We start from the raw sequence: 21892 nt of genomic DNA on the forward strand, positions 1-21892 counted from the left end.
AAAGGTTTAATTCGGCCCACTTCTCGAGTACAACCCTTCCCATTTTACATGTGCGTGCAGTTTGTAAACAGACGAAACGTTATCTACCAGAATCATCGGTGGCATTGGCGTCAGCGTGGCAGTTGATAAGCTCTTCAACCATCCCCTCAACGGCCAACCGGGCCGCCAGGATCAGCGGCGTCGTTCCATCGTGCATGCGGGCGTCGAGATCAGTGGCGCGGTTCCGAATTAAAATCTGAGGGAACGCAAGCATCTTTAGTCAAACGCTTCCTTTCTAACAGACAGGACGCTTTCTGAGAAGCAAACGTCCTACCTGGAAGACTCCCTGTGCGTCCGCAGACACGGCGCCGTGCAGGGGAGTGCGGCCCATGTTGTCCTGAACGTTGGCGTCGGCGCTGGACTCCAGGAGGCGCTTGGCGGCGTCTGAGGGCGTAGCGGGCAGCCAGGTGGAGGGCTGTCTCGCCCGTGCGGTCGGTCTGGTTGTGGAGATTGGCGCCTTGGTAAATGAAATCGGAGATGATTTCTGCAGACGGATCCTCTTCCTCTTCGCTGTTGCCGGTCTCCAGTCCCCCGCCGCTGCAGGAGGCGATCATCAGGGGCGTAAAACCATCTGGAAAACAAACAAGAAGATTATCGTGAGCTTTTTTTTCCATCTGATAGTTTAAAAAATTCTATAATTCTATGAAAACACTCCCAAACCTGGTCCTCGGACGTTGACATCCATGCAGTCATTTTCTATCTCTCCCTGAGGAGGCGTCGGGGCGATCGAAGCAATGCGCAGGTCAGCTGCATCCAGGTGCTGCTGTGTCCATTTCCTGTGGTCGGTACGGTCACCCAGATCCAACATGACCTGCTCCTCAAACTGAAACGGGAACCAGACAGTTCAGAAAGATGTTGGTTTGCCTCTGAGGGCACAGCAGACACTTATCAGACTCTTCATCTCACCTTGAAGCGTCTGCAGTCGGGATCATCATCGCCCCACTCATTTTGATTATCATCCATCAGATTAATATCAGAGTTTTTCATTGGCCTGATGAAAAGAGAAAGATTAGACACTGACCTGACGTTGGCCTTAAGATAAAACACAGCTTCTTTAATATCTCTCTTTCTACTTACTGGAGTCCGACCGAATCCTCTCCGAGTGGCTCCCTGCGCTTCTTTTTGCTGGGCTCCGATACTTTGAACCCCTCTGGGAACCAGAGCTGGCCGTGTTCTCGTCGCCGCTTGCGGGACACCAGAACGAGGCGAGACAAAACCGAGCGCTGCCAGGCCCAGGAAAAAACATACATGGGGTAGAGGCCCGAGTTGTTGGGCGTAGGTCTCACACCTGGAACAATGTTTCAGAATGGTCAGATACCACTTTGGATTTCAGGATTTGCAGCATGCATAAGTACAAGAAAGACGATGATTGTGAGTAGCATACTTGTGACAGCTTCAATATAGGGGACGTTGAGATTCCCACTGGTAGCCAGCGCTCCGAGGAAGGCAGCCACATCGTAGCACTCTGGAAGCATTCGGTGGACTGCTGGTAGCACTGGCGGTTGTCAATCTCCAGGTACACCACAGAGCTGCAACAGAAATCAAGCATCGATAAGACGCACTTTTATCCAGAGGTTAAACTGCTCTCTCTTTGTGATGCCTACCCTTTGACTTGTAAAGGATCCAGTTCTCTACGTTTCCGTGAGGTCACTATCGAGGAGACGCTTTCTTTCACTTGGTCCAGAACACTGGACGGCACGGAGGCCCATTCGGGCCAGCCGTCCGCAGAGCGCTTCAGCACGCTGTGCTTCACCAGGTCTTGCTCGTTGCCATAGTAAGGGAAGATCATGGGTTCCCCTTTGGCGTCGCGGCGAAAGACCACATTAGTGTGGAGGACGCTGCTGAGCTCCTCAGGAAGGACGACGAGCGGTTTTTAAGCACTTCCGCGGAATATGAACGACCAGAACTAAATGTCCGTCGGCGAGTTTCTCCGGCATGTTGTTGGCACAGTCCAGGCCGTCCCATTCACATTCAGCATTGTTGCAGCCCTGGTCGCAGTGGCCATCAGCGTAGTGGTCTTTACAATACTGGTCATAGAGAGGGCTGGAAAAATAACATTTGGTCAAAATTCTGACGTAGAAACAGAAATTCAAGCTAAATTACACAGTGTTTTTCTTCATTTAGACTTACTTGCATTGTCCTTCCTGTCCCTGGCAATCAAATCCATCATACAGACAGCCAGGGCTGTTACACTGGCCGTCGCACTTCCCGTCGTTGAAGTAGCGCCAGCACTGCAGGGCCGCTGAGCAGTTTTGCCACGGGTCGTCGAAGTTGAGCGAGCAGTCTCCCCGTCCCAGCCGCAGGCGTGGTTGTTACACAGCGAGTCGCAGATGTGGTTCCCCGCCCACTCGTCACACTGAGGAATCTCGCAGCTCACCTCCACTTCCGGAGGCGGGGTGATATCCCGGCCCAGCCCGCCCACAAAGGAGTAGTCCAGGATGTGGCACAGCAGGCCGTTGAAGTTGCTGGGGCAGCTGCAGTGGAAGAACGGCGCGTCGGGAGTGATCTGGCACGTGCCGCCATTGTAACAAGGGTTGGAGATGAGAGGCTGTCGGTGGGCGTCTGGCACTCGGGCCCGGTGAAGGTGGAGGGACAGAGGCAGCGTGGGCCGAGGTGGCCGGACACGCACGTCCCCGCCATTCCTGCAATTCAGATTCCCACAGGAGCGAGAATCGTACTCGCAGGAAGAGCCAGTGAAGCCCTGAAGGGACAGAACCAGAGTTCATGACTACTGCGTTGTCCACTGCTCTTCGCCAGCCTGTTGACCAGCAGCGTTACAGCTGTACTCACTGGAGGGCATTTGCAGATGAAGCCGTGAGGCGTGTTACTGGCGACGGCGCAGGTCCTCCGTTTCTGCAGGGTCTTCCTTTGCAGCCGTCAAACACTTTGTCACAACGCGGACCTGCACATCAGGAGACGGACGCGCGTGGAGAAACCTCTTCAAACGTTCGCACGATGGCAATCTAGTGAACGCCGGTCGCACGCCGGTACCTGTGTATCCGGTACGGCACTCGCAGCGGTAGTGTTGTTGAGCTGGATGCGTTGTAGGGCCTCTGGGGTCACAGGGGTCCGACAGACACTCGTTGACGTCGCCTTCGCAGCGCTCGCCCCACGTAGCCGGCGGGCACACGCACTGGTAGCCTCCGATGCGATCCACACACTGCCGTTGTTGAAGCACTTGGGCTCGTTGGTCAGGGGGTCGCTGGAACGGGTTGCAGTCCGTCCAGGTTGATCTCACAGTGGACACCTGAAGAAGACGGAAACCTTGGATTAGAGAGCGGCTTCTTTTTGATTGAGCGTGTGCTTGGGCCGATGTGTGATGTAAATATGCTGATACCCTGTGTTCCTCTTGGACAGGAGCATTTGTACGTGTTGATGAGGTCGATGCAGGTCCCCCCTTCTGGCAGGGCTGCGACTGACATTCATTGATCTCTTTGGAGCAGTTCCGCCGTGGTAACCAGGGAGACACTGGTGAAGGAACGAATTCATGTCAGCATTGGATGTACTACAGTCAATTTTACAGCAAACTAAATGATTTCTTCATTTTCCTCCTACCTCACAGCTGTAACCCCCAAGATAATCGGTGCAGCTGGCTCCGTTCTGGCAGGGTTGGGCGAACACTCGTCCACCTGCTCCTGGCAGTAACTCCCGGTGTAGCCGGCCTGGCAGCGGCAGTAATGTGTGTTTCCAGCATCCAGACACTGGCCCGAGTTCCTGCACAAGTGAGCCACTTCAACACCTGCAGTAAGAGAAAGAGGAAGACATTAGACGATGCACAAATCACAGCCCACACTGAAATTCGGAAATGACGATAGGCTTTTTTTTTTTTTTTTTTCCCCCATACCTTGCTGTTTGGCTGCAACCTCACAAAGAGCGCTGGGGATGTCACAATAGAGGCCCGTCCATCCGGTCTGGCACTGACAAGTGTAAGAGGTATCTGGCCCCCTGCTGCCAGCACGAACCTCCGTTCTTGCAGGGGGGAAGAGTCACACCAGCGGACGAGATTCTAAAAAGTGAACAAAAGAGCAAAAAAAAACAATTACTAAAACGTCAAAACGGATTTTCTACTGAAGAGCAACGACAGTAACTCTGCCCACCTGACAGTTAACTCCCGTGTAGCCATGAGGGCAGGTGCACTTGTACGTCCCATAGCTGTCCAGAAAGGTGCCCCCGTTGAGGCACGGCTTGGAGTCCGCACTCGTTGATGTCGTACTGGCAGTAGCTGCCGGTGAAGCCGGGCAGACACAGGCAGGTGAAGGAGTTGATTCCATCCACGCATGTGCCGCCATTGAAGCAAGAGCTGCGGAAGAACGAGAGCGTTGAAGAGATTTGTCTTCTATCGTCTACCAAAAACAAAACCCAGGAGGTGTCAAGCATAAGGCCCGAGGAGCAAAACCAGGCCACACAGGCTCCAAACTACCAAACAAATAGGAAAAAAATTAAAAAAACAATTCTACAGCTTGAATTTCAACATCACCAGTCAAATTGAGAGCTGATTAGGGCATACAGAGGCTTTTTCAAGCAATTACACAACAGAAAATCAAATTTCATGATGACATAATTGAAATCAAACCCACATTCTCAGTTTAAACAGACTACATTTGAACGGGTGAGGTTTTCGGTTGTGGCGAGGTACCTGTCGGTGCAGTCGTTGGTGTTGATCTCACAGTTGATCCGCTGAACCCGGGCGGCAGGTGCAGGTGTAGCTGTTGACACAGTCGGTGCAGTTGGCCCCGTTCCTGCAGGGGTTGCTCTCGCACTCGTTGATGTCCTGCTCGCATCTGCCGCCGCGGAAACCGGGCAGGCAGGTGCAGGTGAAGCTGTTGACGCCGTCGCGGCACAGACCGCCGTTGCTGCAGGGATCTGAACCACAGAAAACCAGGAGGTCAGATTCAAAACCCCCGCCATCAGTCAAAGCGCAGACGGGAACCGGAGCCGCGGCGCAGGTGCATCATACTTGGTTTGCAGTCGTCGATGTCCGTCTCGCACTTCTGACCGGTGTAACCCGGCAGGCACTTGCACTGGTAGCCCCCCATCGTGTTGAGGCAGACGGCACCGTTGCGGCACGGGCTCTTCACACACTCATTGATGTCGATCTCACACGTTTGGCCTTGAAGAAAATTAAAGAAAAATGCATCAGATATGTTGAAGTGGGTAGAAACGATTTGGCAGAGAAGTAGATTAACAGATGCGCACCTTGCCATCCTTCGGGACAGATGCAGGAGAAGCTCTGGTAGTCCTCAGACTCCTTACAAATCCCACCGTTCTTGCAGGGCTGGGGCTGCAGGGGGCCAGCAGGGTCTCACAGTTGTCACCTAGAAGCAGAAAGAAGAAAGAATTCAGTTGGACCTTAAAAGGGAATTTGTTCTTCCGTATTTCAGTGTGATTGCAAACAGCTTCAATTAAGTCTATTGTTAAAGTGACATTAGTTTACAAATCCCAGTTTCTATTCCACTTCCTCGTCCATTTCCATGACAACGTAGCCAAAGAGGGAGGGCCTTCCTGTTTTCCTGCTGTTGTGTGATCACAGCCAGGAAGCAGGACCCCGGCGGAAGTGGGAATGGCGCTCGGAGCAGCGTCTCGTTCTCCGGCTTACACTAGCCACCGAGGCCTGCTTTTCCAAAACACACACCGCCACTGTTTTTCTCCTTCAAAGCAGAGACACACAGATCTTTTCCAGAGCAGAGATTCCAAAAACAGGCATCTCTGCTCTTGGCTGCTGGGCGGTGTTTTCTAAAACAACACAGGATGTGGCAGGATAAAGCTTCAGCGCAGGAAACTGGGAGATTATCTTTTCAAAACCTGAGCAAACAGCTGAGACAGCAGCGGAGAAGAGAAACCATACAGGTAGTATTTCAGTCATCGCAAGTGGCGGGTTATAAGTCATACCAGTGTAAGGCAACAAGCAGTTTGCACTTGTATCCGGCCACGTCGTCGATGCAGGTGCCCTGGTTGAGGCAGGGGTTGGAGGGCGCACTCGTTGATGTAGTCTGGCAGTTCGGCCCTGCAGCAGCAGCAGATTAGGGAAACACGCTTCGGTTAGATAGCAACCGGGACGACACACACACCCAATCTCTGAGAGCAGGGGTGAAAAAAAAAAAACACAAGCAGGGCCGAGACCCACCGGTGAAGCCGGCCCGGCAGGTGCAGTGGTAGCCGCTGGGTCATGTCCTTGCAGGTGCCGCCGTTCATGCAGGGGTTGGATTCACACTCGTTGTTGTTGATGTCGCAGTTCTGGCCGCTCCAGCCAGAGTCGCAGGTGCACTTGTACCTTTTGGGAGGCAGGAAACAAGAAGTCAGCGTTGCACTTATGCTGCACCGTCATGTTAAACAGAGCCAGACTTCAGTGTCTGGTCTCCTCACCCGTTGATGAGGTCCTGGCACCGGCCGTGGATGCAGGGGTTGCTGCTGCACTCGTCCACCTGCGACAGGCAGGTGGCGTCGTTGTAGCCGTCCGGGCACAGACAGGTGAAGCTGTTGATGCCGTCGACGCACGTGCCTCGCCTTTGTGGCAGGGATTGATGCGCAGTCGTCGATGTGATGTTGCCACATCGCTCCTGCAAGACAAGAGTTTATGGACCTGTGAGGCGAAAGTTTTCCACGACGGAGGCTAATTGGAGTCTCTTCAGCCTGCCACACAAAAAACAATGCCGCGCTGCTGAAATCACACCCTGTTTTCTAAACTGAATAAATGTGTTTTTGCACCAGCAATTTAGCTTGAATCAGTTTCTCATAACAGGCGGCCTCACATTATTGTTAAAACTATTCACAATTCCCCACAGAAGGAAGATAAAATCAATATCTAAACAGACTCCAAACAACAACTAGAGCTAAAACAAACGGGGTCCGAAGGGAGAATAACTTTGTATAAGAATCTCAGCTCCAACAGCTGGCCCCACCCCTGCTCTCTGCTCTGGTATTTTTAAGTCCTTTATAAGCTGCTCAGTTCCAAAAAAAGCCAGATAACAACTCTGTGAACATTCAAGCAGCACAAGCTGTGGCTGGCTTCAGTGTGTGCCTGGCCCGTGGCCCCCGGTGGCCCCCCGGGGCCCCCGGTGGCCCCGGTGGCCCCGGTGGCCCCCGGAGGCCCCGGTGGTCCCTTTACTCCTCCCGCATTGATTGAATGGGGGGGGGGGCGGTCCTGTTGAATCGGCAGGAGAGTTTCAGCTGGATAGAGAGAGGGAGGTGTGGCACAGAGGGAGAGGGGGGAGGGCAGCAGCAGCCACTCTCCTATTCACATACACACACACACACACACACCACACCACACACAACACACACACACACACCACACCCCCCCCATCAGAGGGAGAACCAGCCTCACCCAGGGCTGTTTACAGGGACAGAAGGCCAGACCCATTTCACACACGGCCGGGTAACAATTAAACCCCCCTCTGATCTGGCTCCCCGGCCCCTCCTCCTCGCTCTTCATCAATCAGGAGGGGAGGGCCCAACTGCCTGATCTGCAGCCACAATGGTCCTCTGTCCCCCGGCGTCTCGGGTCCCGCCGGCCCTCCAGCATCACCCCGTCAGCACAAAAAGATGGAGGAGGGGAAGTGAGGAGGAGGAGGAGGAGGGTGCACAGCAGCCTACACACACACACACGCACGCAGACACACACACACACACACGTCCCTCCCTCCTCTGCCCTCCTTTTAGCATAATCACACGGCCGTTACCGGTCAGAACCGGCTCAGTTGGGCCTGGAATGGAGGAAGGCCGGAGCTGTCCACTTGTTGAGATAAGGACTCTGTCACTACAGTTTGTGTATTTAAGTGCTTTGCAGCCGTCGGGGGGGTCAATCGCCAGCAAAGCCACTAAAATCAAAACACCTTTAATCGGAGTCATCAGTGGGATTTGTCCCGGAGTTACACTCTGATAAACATGAGATATGTGATTACAGCCTTTACAAAGTATCGCTTTACGGAGTCTTTCCCGGCTCAGCGTCACACTCTTTTCAAACACAAAACAAAGTTAGTGCTTTGTGTGCGCATGAGTGTGTGTGTGTGTGTGTGTGCGCATGTATCAGGTTGGGGGCCGTTTCCTTTCTATACCACCGCCACCCCCACACACACACACACACACACACACACACACACACACAAGCAATCTGACACCATTGTCTGGCAGGAGCGGACCCGCCAGCCACCTGTCCTACCTGTCCCTCCCCAAAGCCCGGGGGACCCCGCCTCCAGCACCTGTACACTCCGCCCGGCGCTCACCTGTGTAGCCGGGTTCACATGCGCACTCGTAGCCATTGATCTTGTCGATGCAGCGTCCGTAGTCGCAGGGCTTGCTCTTGCAGTCGTCCAGGTTCACCTCGCAATTGAAACCTGGAGATGGAAACCAAAGCGAAGGCGTATTATTCGTATTCCGGGTGAAGACTGGAGTTGCATCCGAGCTGCAGCAGTCAGGATGGGTGGATCACTGACCGGCAGTGCCTTTCGGGCAGGCGCAGATGTAGGTGTTCTCCCTGTCCTGGCAGGTGCCGCCGTTTTTGCAGGGCTGGCTCAGGCACTCGTTGATGTTGGTCTCGCACAGGCGGCCGGTGTAGCCGGGCCGGCAGTAGCAGGTGAAGGAGGCCAGGCCGTCCTTGCAGGTGCCGTAGTGGCAGGGGTCCGAGTAGCACTCGTTGATGTCGGTCTCGCAGTGCTGCCCGGTGTAGCCTGGAAGAGGGGATAAAACAGAATCAGCGGCTGCAGCGAGCCGGAGAGCAGCGCAGGCAGCTGGAGGCCGTCGCTCGGTTTACCTTCGGCACATTCACACGTGTACTTGTTGGGTCCGTCGGTGCATTTAGCTCCGTTCTTGCAGGGAGTACTGGCACATTCGTCTATATCCACCTGGCACAGACTCCCAGAGAAACCTGCAGGAAAATGGTCAAAACCACACAATTAAACATTTATATGAGAAATGCATCATTTCAAATGTTTCACATCCATGCATTTTGTGAACATATGAAAGCAGAGAACATAAAAACTAACTTGCATGCTGAAGGTCCTTTCAAACCACTCAACTCCCCCCACCCCTCCTCTCCCGGCTCTTACTGTGCAGCGAAATCTTTCTTTCAAACCGCAACACAATGGCCTCCGGCTCACCAGCCATAAACCAATCCCAGCCCCCCCAAAATTTGGCGCTAAGCTCTAACACAAATTCTCATGCCCGCCAAATATGCAAATGCTCTACGGGCCTGGCCCGCTCTGTGCCCGCTCGGCCTTCAGCGGGACTATTAGAAGACGTAAATCATTTACATCCAGCCTGTGAACCATGAGAGAAGCACTCATTGACAGACAGGTTAATGATCCACTCCTTTATAGCCTCCTTGCTGCCTCCATTGTCTCACCAAAAAAGGGGTTAAATGTGACCCAAACAATCCCCGAACTGATTTCTCTCACTCCAGTTCCTCCATTATTGGGATCTTTTCTCACCTTTCGGGCACTCGCAGTGGAGGAGTTGATCTTGTCCACGCACTTGCCGTTGTTGAGACACGGCTGGCTGGCACACTCGTCCGTGTTGATATGACAGAACACACCCTCATAGCCTGCAGCCACAGACAAAACAGCCAGCGGTCAAATTACTCCAGCAGTTTGTAATGAAATGTTTCAGTGTAAAGTCACGTACGATCTGCTCGTTTTTCCTTTTTTTGTGTTGGAAGTATAAACATCTTAAGATTTCAATTTTTTTTTTCCTTTTCATTGCATTCAGCATATAATAACCATTCATTCAATATTTTTGCAAATTGTTGTGCAAATGATTATTTTCACATTTTTTTTTTATGCTGTTTTATTTAGGGGGGCGGGGGTGCTGGAGCACAGGATACACCCCCAGTCCATCATAGGACAAACACACACTTTAAATCACACTTAGGGGTGATTTGGGGGTCACTAATTAACCTCACATGCTTGTTTCTGTGTGAAGAAATAAACTGGAGTACATGGGGAAGAACATGCAAACTCCAGACAGAAAGATCCAGGCGGGATTCAAACCCAGACCTTCTCGCTGTGAGGTGTGAATGCTAACCACTGCACCACCCTGTGGATTTAAAAGTTTTCCGTGTCCTCCTGACCTGGCATGCAGATGCAGTGGAAGCCTCCGATCTGGTCCAGACAGGTGGCGTCGTTGTGGCAGGGATTGGACATGCACTCGTTGACGTCCATCTCGCAGCGAGGCCCCTCATATCCCTGGAGACACTTACACTGGAAGGAGCCTTTGGTGTTGAGGCAGCGGCCGCCGTGCTCACAGGGGTTGGCGCCTGAATCATTGATGATAACATTAGCCTCATCTTAACCGGTTAACAGTTAAACGCTGACTCTAGAACCAGAGGGAGGAATCGGCCGACGTACCGAGGGAGCACTCGTCTATGTCCAAGTTGCAGGCCGAGCCGGCGTAACCTGGCGGACACGTGCAGATGGCCTTCCGTTGACGGGGTTGGTGTCGCAGTTGGAGCCCTTCTGGCAGGGGTTGCTGATGCAGGCGTCGTCCAGGTGGCACAGCAGACCTGCGCGCAGCACAAACGCACACTGAGCGTCCACCGCCGGAACCTCGGCCCGCCCGCGCGGCGGCGGCTCGGCGGCGCCGGCGGCTCGTCGGCGGCGGCGGCTCGTCGGCGGCGGCGGCGGCGTACCCGTGCGGCCGTGAGGGCACTCGCAGAAGAAGGAGGCCACGCGGTCGTGGCAGGTGGCGCCGTGGTAGCAGGCGGCGCTGGCGCAGTCGTCGATGTTCTCGCTGCAGTCGTCGCCCGTCCAGCCGTTGACGCAGACGCAGTGGTAGCTGCCGTGCGTGTCGTGGCAGGTGCCGCCGTTCTGGCAGGCGTTGGGCATCAGCTCGCACTCGTCCACGTTCTCCGTGCAGTACTGGCCTGAGGGTGGTCCGAAGAGGGCGAGATGTCGGCACGCTTCAGATAACCCGGCGTTTATTCTCGCAGGTGAGAGATCGATAAGTGAAAGGTCACCTGTGTAGTGAGGCGGGCACTGGCAGTTGTAGGTGTTCACCCCGTCCACAACACACGCCGCCGTTCTGGCAGTTGTGACCTGGACAGTCGTCGATGTTGTGCTCGCACTGCTGGCCTGTGAATCCTGAGAGGAGACGGGCGTCAGAGCGGAGCGCGAGCGTCCGTCGCATTAAAAGTTAATCATCAGACCTATTCCTTATCGTCTAAAATGAAAGATAAGCTCTGCCCGTCCTCGTGGCGGATTGCTTTAACGGCCTGGAGAAGACGGTGCAGCTTGCGTCCGTGTCACACATCAAAGGCCGGAGTGGGTGTTTTACGGCCTCGGTGGTTTGATTAACAAACGGCCCGGCGCTCTGCAGGTGATCGAGCAGCTCCGCTATCTAAACGCATTCCAGCGCAGCCGCCGGCGGGAGACTCGCAGCATGAATTAAACTTTAACACACTCTCCCTCCATTATCTCCACACTGGAACAATCTGCTGGACATGAGCAAACAACAGGACCGATAAAAAAAAAAAAAAAAACAGCTGAAAATTTAAATATGAATGTTTTACAAAACTTTCTTTGAGAGTTCTGAGTGGGAAAACCTGACTCTCAGCTGTAAACCAGCTCAAAAGAGGCGGCAGATAACTGCATTCATCTGGAAAACAGGGTATTTTTGTGAGTGTGTGACCTCATGCGCAGGGCGTGTACAGTATATCCATATGTTTGTGCACATTGTGTGTGTGTGTGTGTGTGTGTGTGTCGGGCGTTGTGTGGGCTCGCCGCTGATTATCAGAAGGAAACGTCTGTTTGACTGCATCCTGCCAGTACAGGCTGGCAGACCGGGGGGGGGGGGGGGGGGGGGGGGGGCAATCAGATCCGCCCAATCAGATTCCACTACAACAACAACACACCAGACCGCTTTTTGGGTCAACTGATGTAATAGAAAACAAAAGTGTGTGTGTGTGTGTGTGTGTGTTTTCCACTAAGCATATGCAACTACATATGTCAACATAAAGAAAGTTAATTGCCATTATTCTCCTAATTCAAGTGTGAATTCCATCTAGATTTTTTATTTACCCAGAAGGCAGCTGCAGTCGTAGGTGGTCTCCCCCTTCTGGACGCAGGTGCCTCCGTTCTGGCACGGCGACGGGCTGCACGGCATGTAGAGCGTCTCGCAGCGCGGCCCGGTGTACTCCTGGGGGCAGCGGCAGTGGAACGAGCCCACCTCGTTCACGCACACGCCGCCGTTCAGGCACGGCGAGGGCATCTGGGCGCACTCGTTCACGTCCTGCTTGCAGGTCTGGCCGTGGAAGGCGGGCGGGCAGGTGCAGATGTAGGTGGAGTCGAAGGCTGAGCACTGGCCGCCGTTGGCGCACGGGTTTGAGGCGCACGGGTTGGCGATCTGGCAGGACTTGCCTTTCGAGACAAGACAGTGAAACGTGAATGAATTCCTGTGGTTCGCCTGGAAATTAACACTTGAGTGATGGAAACGTTTTGGTTACAGTCTGTATGGAAACTTTCAGGATACTACATAAACTATTTATTAGCACGGGGGGGTCAAACTAATTTTACATACAGCTGAATTTTGTCTTGAGTGGGACACGCCCATTACATAGCAACATAATAACCTTCAAATTATATATATTTTGGAAAATCTGAACAATTAGGAGTGAAATATGACTGTTATCTCAACATAAAGTAAATTTTAATTATGAAAATTCAGTGAAATGTCTAAAAAATATGCCTAATTGCAGCCTTTTTGCTTTGTTTGCATTGCTTTACAAACTGACAGCACGGTTCTGAGGTTAAGGCTAATAGCGATCTTTCATGGCAGCATCACCGATATCTCCGCTTGGATTTGCTTCTCTTAGAAAATCCAACGCTTTCTTGTAAGTTTTAACCATTTGTTTGGCGGTTTTCCAGACTGGATCGGAGTCTCTTGTGGGTCAGTTTGGGCCCGCGGACCATACCTTTGTCAACCCTGGACTAAGATTTCTTTCTGGCAGATTTTAACAATCACCAATAAGGCATAAATGTTTAATTATCGCTTGAATTTCAAACTTCAAAATCATGCACAACAATTGAGAACGACTGTTTCAGTCTGTGATGTTAAATCTTAGAATAAATAGAAAATAAGTTCAGTTATTCTGAAACGCAACAGTTTTTTTTATTCTTGTAATCATTTTACAGAATAAAAATGTGAATCTGTTGCATGTACAGGTATATACTGTTGATTCACTACTTTGTTTGAGTCTCGGCGGCGTACCTGACCACCCGGGCGGGCAGTGGCATCGGTAGGAGGAGAGGGTAATCAGATCACACGTGCCCCCGTTTCGGCAGGGGGAGCTCATGCAGGCGTGGTTGGTGGGGGTCAGGCACAGCCGGTCGGTGAAACCCAGGCGGCACACGCAGCGGAAATCGAAGGTGTTTCCGTGGGAGATGGCCCGACACTCGCCGCCGTTGCGGCAGGGCGAGGGGCTGCACGGGCTCGGGTACTGGCATCGGTTGCCCACGTAGTCGCTGGGACACCTGGGAACAGACAGCAAGGACGGCGAGCGGCCGGTTTAGAAAAACATGGGAACGATCATGGAAACAAAGGCTGGATAATGGGAGAGGGGGCAGAGGGGGGAGGAGTGGAAGGGGACCTGAAAGTTTCCCGCCGAGCAAAGTCCCACTGCAGCAGGACGGGGGCGGCATGTTGTTCTAGTGTGTCTCTCTGGATTAGACTCCCTCAGAACCTTGAAAACACATTCCGCCGGGACAACAGATGCCACGAAACAGTCTGGCCGAAAGAGCCGGTTCCCATCTACCTTTGGCCCCCGCGCTGTCCACATTCATCCTGGATGACCGGAGAGATCAAGGGGACCGCGCCGCCTGTGGATGTCCCACACCGAGCGCCGCTTTCAGGCCCTAAGCCCCGCTTCCCCGCCGCCCAGACCGAGGACTGCGGCCGCAACAGTCACACACCTCCCACCGAACCAATCACCAAACACTTAACGTGGAAGTTAGACGAGGATTGCCCCTCAGATTTCACCAAGAACCAAAGATTGTGCAAAAACTTCACCCTTTTTTTTTTTTTAATTTTGGATTCCTGTTTACAAACAGCTAATAATTTAGCATGCACATTAAATGGCCATAAGTGTAAAGTCCCATCTGTCACGTGAAAGAGCATTTAAAGCAGGGGGAAAAAAGTGTTTATGTTTGAATCGGGGCTTGTGTGGCAGTGTGTAGTTGTGCACGCGAGTGTTGTTTGAGTGTTCCTGAGCGAGGGAGGGCATCTGTTGGCCTCCGAGTATCTCCACAGGGAGCAGGTGCGCATGTTAATGAAGGCAGCTGTTGGACAGGGCTCCTCCTCCTCCTCCTCCTCCTCCTCCTCCTCTTCCTCCCCCTGTCCCCTTTCTCAGATGGGGGTGCTGACAAGCCAACCTCTCCTCTGGGGACATAAAGAACCCATGTGAAGTCAGCTGTTGCAACTTCTGTCTCCTCGGCACCCCCCACCTCATACTGCACCGCTCTCTCTTAATTCCTCTCTTACTTACCTGTTTCCCTTTTTTTTCTCTTTGAATTTCCTCTTTCTCACAGCACTGATTCTTCTTTCGCTTTTCTCCCGGTACCTCTGTTTCTGCTCGCGCTCGGGTTTCACGACTCGTCTTTTTCTCTTGTTTTTCCTCCCGAGGGGGGGGGCTTTTTATGGCTCCCAGCCGTTTGCTTTTTACAGCGTTCCCTTATGTCGCAGGAGCCTGCTGAAACCTCCAGTGTTGACTCAGTGAGGTGAGAGCGTTCGGGGGGCTTTAACAGCGCCGTGCGCCCCCACGGCCACGGCAGACAGTCGTAATTGGTGGGAGACTGTGAAAGCATTTCAGTTGGGCTTTGAAGTCTTCTTTACTCCGGGTTTCCGTGAAAATGCTGAATAATTCTGAGGGGGGGGGATTTGGAACGAAGATCTCACCAGGGATAATGGATTAGGCGCGTTGTTAACGGTGTGTGTGTGTGTGTGTGTGTGTGTGTGTGTGTGTGTAAGTGTGTCACCCTGTGCTCACTAACTGTAATGGATCCTCTTTGTCCTGAAGTCAGAACAGTCGGAGATAAAGATCCACCCACAGGCAGCACGCACCACGGCAACAGGTCTCTCCCGGCGATGCAATGTCCCCTCAGGCCGGAGCAGATGCTTCCCCGACCTCTGACCCCCAACACTTTTGTGACTGTGGGATGGCCTCTTTGCCTTCTCTCCCCTCTCTGCCGGGCCTGATCTACCATCTGTCACTCTGGGGGTGACTTTATCCTCCAGCCGTGAGCCGGAGATGCCACCGCTGTGGAAGTCCGAGTTGTGAAACGACGAAAGACGGAACATTTCAAAATGACTTCTGTTACTTCACTCTCTCCGTCCGGCTTTCACAACCCCCGTTTTCTCACTTTCGCTATCTGTTTCTCGCTCCGTCGTTTTTGCTGAGGTTCCCTCGGATGTGGGATCATTAGCCGGGATCTGACCCCGGGGGTCCGCATCTGTCACTGAGACCAGCAACAGAACAATGAGGCTGAAACAGAGGAGATGAGGGACGTTCCTGATGATTTCTGTGCACTTTGCTAGAATCTGTTATCATAAGAGTTTAATGAGACGTGAGTCCGAACCAAGACGTCATGGTTTTGATAACTGTATGAAACAGTTTCTCCGTGGATCATTTTCTCAGCGATGAAGCTATTTTTACGTCTCACTTTCTCAGTGAAGCTGGAAGATTTATGGAAGTCATTTAGTGGGACGAGAACTAAACACCTGCCTGAATAATGACAGCGATAGATCGATTTCAGGCACGAAGCAGGAGTTAACAAACAGTGTTCTCGTCACAGACTTTGATTTACTGGTGGCCGATTCATTAAATGGCGATAGAAATCAAGGTGATATAATCGCCCCAGCGGGAGAAGCGGCTCTGGGGATAACCTTCGATCCGTGACGGCGTCTCGGAAAACTCTCCATACTGGTTGATTCCTCCGTCTTTCCGGCGCGGCGGAGGCCAGTACCAGAATAGAAGAGGTGTCGTTTCGAAACTTGACAGCTTGTGCAGTAGATGTGAACTTTCAGCACCCACTTGAGGAAAATAGGCCCTTATCTGTCCGCTGTGACAGCAAACGTTTGATTAGTCTTCCGTGAGCCTCTCCAGACACTCCGAGGCCTCGGGAAAGTATGTGTGACCAAGCCTTTCTTTACACCTGAGAGGCTTAAACCAACGGCAAAAGGAACCTGAACACATCATCCACTTTGCTCATTTTCTTTTTTTTTTTTTTTTTTTTACAGTGAGGGGGTCTTGGCATCTCGGGAATGGGCCCATCCAGGGGAGTGGCGACCGTAAACCCCAATAAAAAGCCCGACACCAGCAGGCACACTTAACCCCGTCATGCACCCCGTCCGCCCCTGATTGGCTTAAGCCCGCACGGAGCAGCGGCTTCACAGGGACCTGGCCGGTAATCCTATAGGAGGACAAATGAAGAGCGGCATTCCTTGAGGGAGAGTGTAACATCTTTTTAGTGGCGCTGGGCTCGCTCGAGACGGCCTTTATGGGCGAGACATTTTATCAGCAATACGCAATACCAGACAGCTCCGTGCAAGGTCGGAAAGGTCCGGACGCAGCCGCCGCTCCACGCTTTCAGTCAATTCTCTATTTCTGGCGCACATCCTGCAGTATTCCAAACACGTGGGGAGACATTCGAGATGTTTTCGGGAGTTTATAATTAACAGTCACCTCAGAGCGAAACGGCGTCTATTTCAGCAAAGTCGGTCGGTCAGTCGGGCGAGGAGAGCGGCGACCTCCCGACCCCTCTGCGCCCTCGCTGCCGTCCCGCAAACGGGGAACTAAATTTGACTCGCGCGACGCTGCCTGCGCAACAAGACAACTGCAAGTGCCATGGGAAACAGGAAGGAACGGACCTTCAGATAACCTCCCGCCTCAGCCAATCGCAGCCGAGCGCTTCCCCATCTCGGCGGCTTGTTGTGGTTTCCATGAAGTCTCACATCACCGTGTCTACCCACTCAACTCAAAACCAACCAGCTGTGGCAAACACAAGCTAGTAGTCCAGGAAGTGTTAATAAAAATGCAATATTGTAATGTTGGCACCACTGAAATGCTAAATTTTCAAGAAAACAATGACAGAAACTGTCTGATTTCATCAAATCAACGTAAAACGACTTTGAGCCGATGGGATCTGTCTCCGTGCTGCACAGAGCTGTCAGAGGAAACCACTCCAGCTCGACATGTCTCAAACCTTCACTGACGTAATCTACCTGCTTTATAGCGGGATCAAAGGGTGGAGAGGAGCACTGGAAAACACGAGCCGAGCCAGGTGGAACCCAGCCAGGGATACCCAGAGTCTTTCAAGATTTTAAAGTGAGACTAGCTATTTTTACAGCCAGGAAGTGGAGGGAAACATCCTCCCTGCAAGGACACCAGTTGGTCTCAACACAAGCCAAACAAACACGTCCAGAAGACATGTGATCACCGCCGCCTAACCTTGTTCTCTATGCCAACATGTGATTTCACTCTCGCGCTCGTGGGAACTGTGCTGAACGAGGATTTAAATCAATCCTACCACTCAAATCTGTGTCACCGTATGTTTACGCGCCGCTGCCTGAACCGCGGCTCGCCGGCAGCTTTCGGCGGGTTTAACCGGCGTTCAAACCTTTGACCCGCCGTTTGAACGCCTCACCGTGAGATCAGCACAAACGGCTTTCAGTGACCTGCCGCCTTCCCTCCCGAACACGGAACGACCCAGAAACTGGAACTGGGAGCAGCGGACGCTTCACCCCGACCCCGAATCCCGCCACGCACCCCGCGACGGACGCACGGCTGCTTGGCTTCGGCAGGGATGAGTGATTAATGAGAGGAGAGAGAGCGAGAGAGTGCGGGTGAGCGAGGTGAAGTGATGCTCTCATCCTGATCGTTTCTTTCTTTCTTTTTTTTTTTTTCTTTAATTGGAAGGAGCAGAGATGGAGGCCACAATAGCAGCTTTGTGGGGGCGGAGGGCTGCAGGGACTTTCTGTGTGCCAGTATGCGCACACGTGCGGCCGGCTGCATGTGTGTGTGTGGAGTGTGCAGATTAGTGAATTGGTGGCCGTGGGCTAGAAGCAGAGGCTCTTCAATAGCCCCCAGACCCCCCCCCCACCTCCCCCCTGTCCCCACAGAGCAGATAAGCGCCTGCCATGACCACATGCCCCGAGGGTAAACCAGGCCACCTCTGAGCCTTGGGGGGGGGGGGGGGGGGGGGGGGGAACACAACTGGAAATCACAAAACCACTTTCTTACACTTCCAAATCACATCTGGTTATTCCCGTTATTCCAAAACTGATTCGATTTTGTCTTTTTTTTTTTTTTTAGAAGAATTGATCAGATCAAATCAGCCGGTTTGCGTGAAAGTCAGAATATGTTCCCATATCGAGTGTCTCACCCCGTAATCTATTAACATCAATCCACACTCCAAACAAACAGCCCACAATCTGCCGCTCTGTCCGCTCCCACTTGTTTGCCTTCGAATTTCTGTACTTTATTCCAATTAATCTCACTCTCTCGACATCCAATCCAATTACATCTCGCAGCCATCTGGCTCTAAAATGGAGATCACAGGCGCGCCGGGTGGAGGAGGGACCCGGGGTGGTGGGAGAGGGTGCGTCCATTCAGAGTGGAGGAGACGGGCCTTTCGGGGGGGCGGGCGGGCGGGGGGGGGGGGGGGGGGGGGGTTTGGTGTGCGCCGTGGTGTTTGGGGTGGCTGCGGCATGATGGGAAGCCCTACTCAGATTAGTCACACAGCATTATTCTGACTGCAAGACAATGGGTGACGGGCGGCGGGCGAGCCCCAGCTGTCGCCCATGAAAGAGCAGAAAAACAAGATTTAGGGCTGGACGCGTCCTCTCTCTGCCAGCGACGGGGCCTGCATTCATTAGCAGGACCGCTGCTGCTGCTGCTGCTGCTGCAGATGAGGATGATGATGATGAGGAGGAGGAGGATGATGGGGGGGGTGGGAGTGGACTGGAGGGAAGGGTTATTGTCCAGACATCTCTCTCTCTCACCTCTCCAACCTGCTGGATTCTTACTTCTTCACTTCATAAAAGTCTTTTTTGGGGTGTGTGTGTGTGAACACTGAGCTGTGTGGTTTCTGGAGGGCTACAGGAGCACCGGCCCACAAGAAAAAAACTGCAGGGCCTCCGGTTGCTGGGCACAGGGCCCACTCAAAGACTGGAATGAAAGGGGGAATATGTGGCCCCTTTTCTTCCAAACCCCCCACCCCAGAAAAAAAAAAGAAAAAAAAAAGTACTTTCAAGTACCAAAATTACCCTCACACTGAGCATTCTATGAAAACTACACAAATGCCAACAGGCACACACAGAGAGAAAGCAGTAAACGACGTGCAGCATCTGCAGCATCAGCATGCAGGCCTGGACTCACTTGCATTCTCCGTTTCCACTCGAGGTTGCTTCACATCTTCCTCCATTCAGGCAGGACTCAGTGGGCAGGGAGCATTTCAGGCCTGTCCAGCGCAGAAAACACACACAAAACACATTAAAGCGGTGCGTGGTGCACCTTGAAAAAAAGGGAAATCAGATGAAGTAGCTGCTGGGATTAATCTGGATTAAGATGGTTTAAATGGGGGGAATTAATCAGTAATTGGATTTTTTTAAAATATATTATAAAACCTTAAATTTTAATACACACGCGTTTTGCGCGTCCTGTTTTTATAATTTTTTTTAATTGATTAGTTACACAAGTGTCCTTGGGGGATAGACACTATCACGTGGGGAGGTGAAAGGGGGGGTTCCGGACACCGGCGCGGCCGGAGCGCGTGGTGCGCGGTGCGTGAAGAGCGCAGCCAGCAGCGGCTTGCGGCAGCTGCGGGGCTCAGATGCGGAACAAAAGAAATCAGACTCCAGCACGAGCCATAAAACACTCTCCTCGGGCATTGTTTACCGGCAGACGGGAATAACAGCCCCCCCCCCCCCCCCCCCCCCACTACACTCTCCCACACAGGCAGACAAAGGTCCCCCCCCTCCTCCTCCTCACCCCCCCTTTGGCGTCCCTCTGCCCCAACACACGCACCGACTTCCATTATCTCCAGTGTTACTTAAAACCAGCTCCCAGAACAAACCGCGCACTACAAAAAGAGCCTTTAGTTTAAATAAAGTCACAATAAAAAAAAAAAATCCTGAATGAAAAACAGGTGAAATATATAAAAAAAAATAAGTCAATGAAACTTACAAACAAGTATAGAAAGTTGTCGAAAAATCACAGCTGAACTAATAAAATGCTCTTATTCGTGCACAAAGCGTGATTTCTGGGTTTTCTTCCCTTATTTTCTGATAAATCTTGGGAACCCATCAGCGCAGTGAGCGTCTCTTTCCGGCTCCACTTGTAGCGACTTTATTCCCACGATAATAATAAAAAAACTCCAAAACAACTTCTTCACAAATCAAATCAAACACGCTCCCACCTTCCAACGCGGACATGTTTAAAAATAAAGCAATAAAAATAAATCAGTGTGGTGTATTTTCATTGAATTCTCCACAGTCTTGAAGTTTTTCCTCATGCACTCTGCACAGCGCTTCTCCCCGGAATGAGAAATAAATCACTTTAGAAGGTTTACCTTGTGAGATGACGATTGCCGGAATCAGAAATATTAGTTTCACAAAGAAACGATACATTCCTCCTCTTCAGCTTCACAGACGCGGCTGACTCCCACGGCGGGTTCGCATAGATCCGCACGGTGGTTCTCCAGATGTCCCAAATAAAAAAAATCCTCAAGTGGCGTCCTGCTTTCTCTGAGGAGGGAGGAAAAAAGGGAGTAAATCCAGCAGAAAGCGGAGAAGGGAGCGAAGTCTTCAGCAGGATTCAATTCATAGATGTTCACTTGGTGCCTTCTGAGTTCTCAATGAAATCACAAGAGCAAAGTCTGCAAGTTCCTCCCACTGCAGGCTGCCCCCCTCCCCCTCCTCCTCCTCCTCCTCCTCCTGCTGTCCCTCCTCCTCCTCCTCTTCCTCCTCCTCCTGGGAGAATAAACACTCATCTCCTCCACCAACCCAGAAAGGAATCAAGTGATTTAAAAATCACAAGTGGAAACTTCAATATTTCAGTTTGATGTCAGTTAATCCACACATCTTCAAGAAGAAATCAGACCAATTTTACTCAACTAGACAATCAGACTTCTCCCAAAAATAATCCTATTTAAGACAGACACCATATTAATGTAAACACAAAACTAAAAAAAAAGAATTCAGGGAGCCTTTGTAATGAATGAAATAGAATAGAACTGATTATACAGTGAAACTGTTTAATTTTGACACATCTTCGGACTGGTTATTAGCAACATATTGACCTTGAAATTTAAACTTTAAAGTTTAATTTAAAGTTTATTCACAAAGAGTAAGCTTTGAAATTGTTGATATTTTCATAAAACTAAGCAATGACTCTGGAAAATGACCACATTCTGAACATAAAGTTGATTTTAAAGATACATTCTGAGATTGTAATGGTAGTACAAATAAACAAAAACAAGTGAAATGACACTTTATGATGATTTATAAAAACTATTTGAATTGCAAAACCAGTTTCTTTGTTATTTATATACAATTTTCTGGATTTCTGTTGTTTCGTCCTCACTGACCAAATTACAAAAGAACAGTGGAATAATGTATTGTTTGTATTAGTCTGAAAAAGTCTGAAAACTTTCAGTGTGTCCTGTTGTCTCCTCAACCACTGTATCGTACAAGTATCCTGGAAGAAAACATTTTGTCTTTCTCAGAAAATCAATTTCGTCTTTAAATCTTTAAAAGTTAGCGAACAGTTAAAGTGAAGAATTGAGAACTAAGTGTAAGTGACCATTTGCTTACCCCATAAAGAGATTTAATGAAATGTTGAGGCACAACTGTTGAGAAAAAAAGTGATACC

At 51.4% G+C, this 21892-nt stretch overlaps 1 pseudogene; it reads right to left on the reverse strand.

The window, feature by feature from the left end:
- Positions 1-79: 79 nt before the first annotated feature.
- Positions 80-20858, reverse strand: LOC115382400 (neurogenic locus notch homolog protein 1-like; annotated as a pseudogene).
- Positions 20859-21892: the final 1034 nt, after the last annotated feature.

This window comes from Salarias fasciatus, assembly GCF_902148845.1.
Source record: "Salarias fasciatus chromosome 7 unlocalized genomic scaffold, fSalaFa1.1 super_scaffold_4, whole genome shotgun sequence".
Classification (NCBI taxonomy): domain Eukaryota; kingdom Metazoa; phylum Chordata; class Actinopteri; order Blenniiformes; family Blenniidae; genus Salarias; species Salarias fasciatus.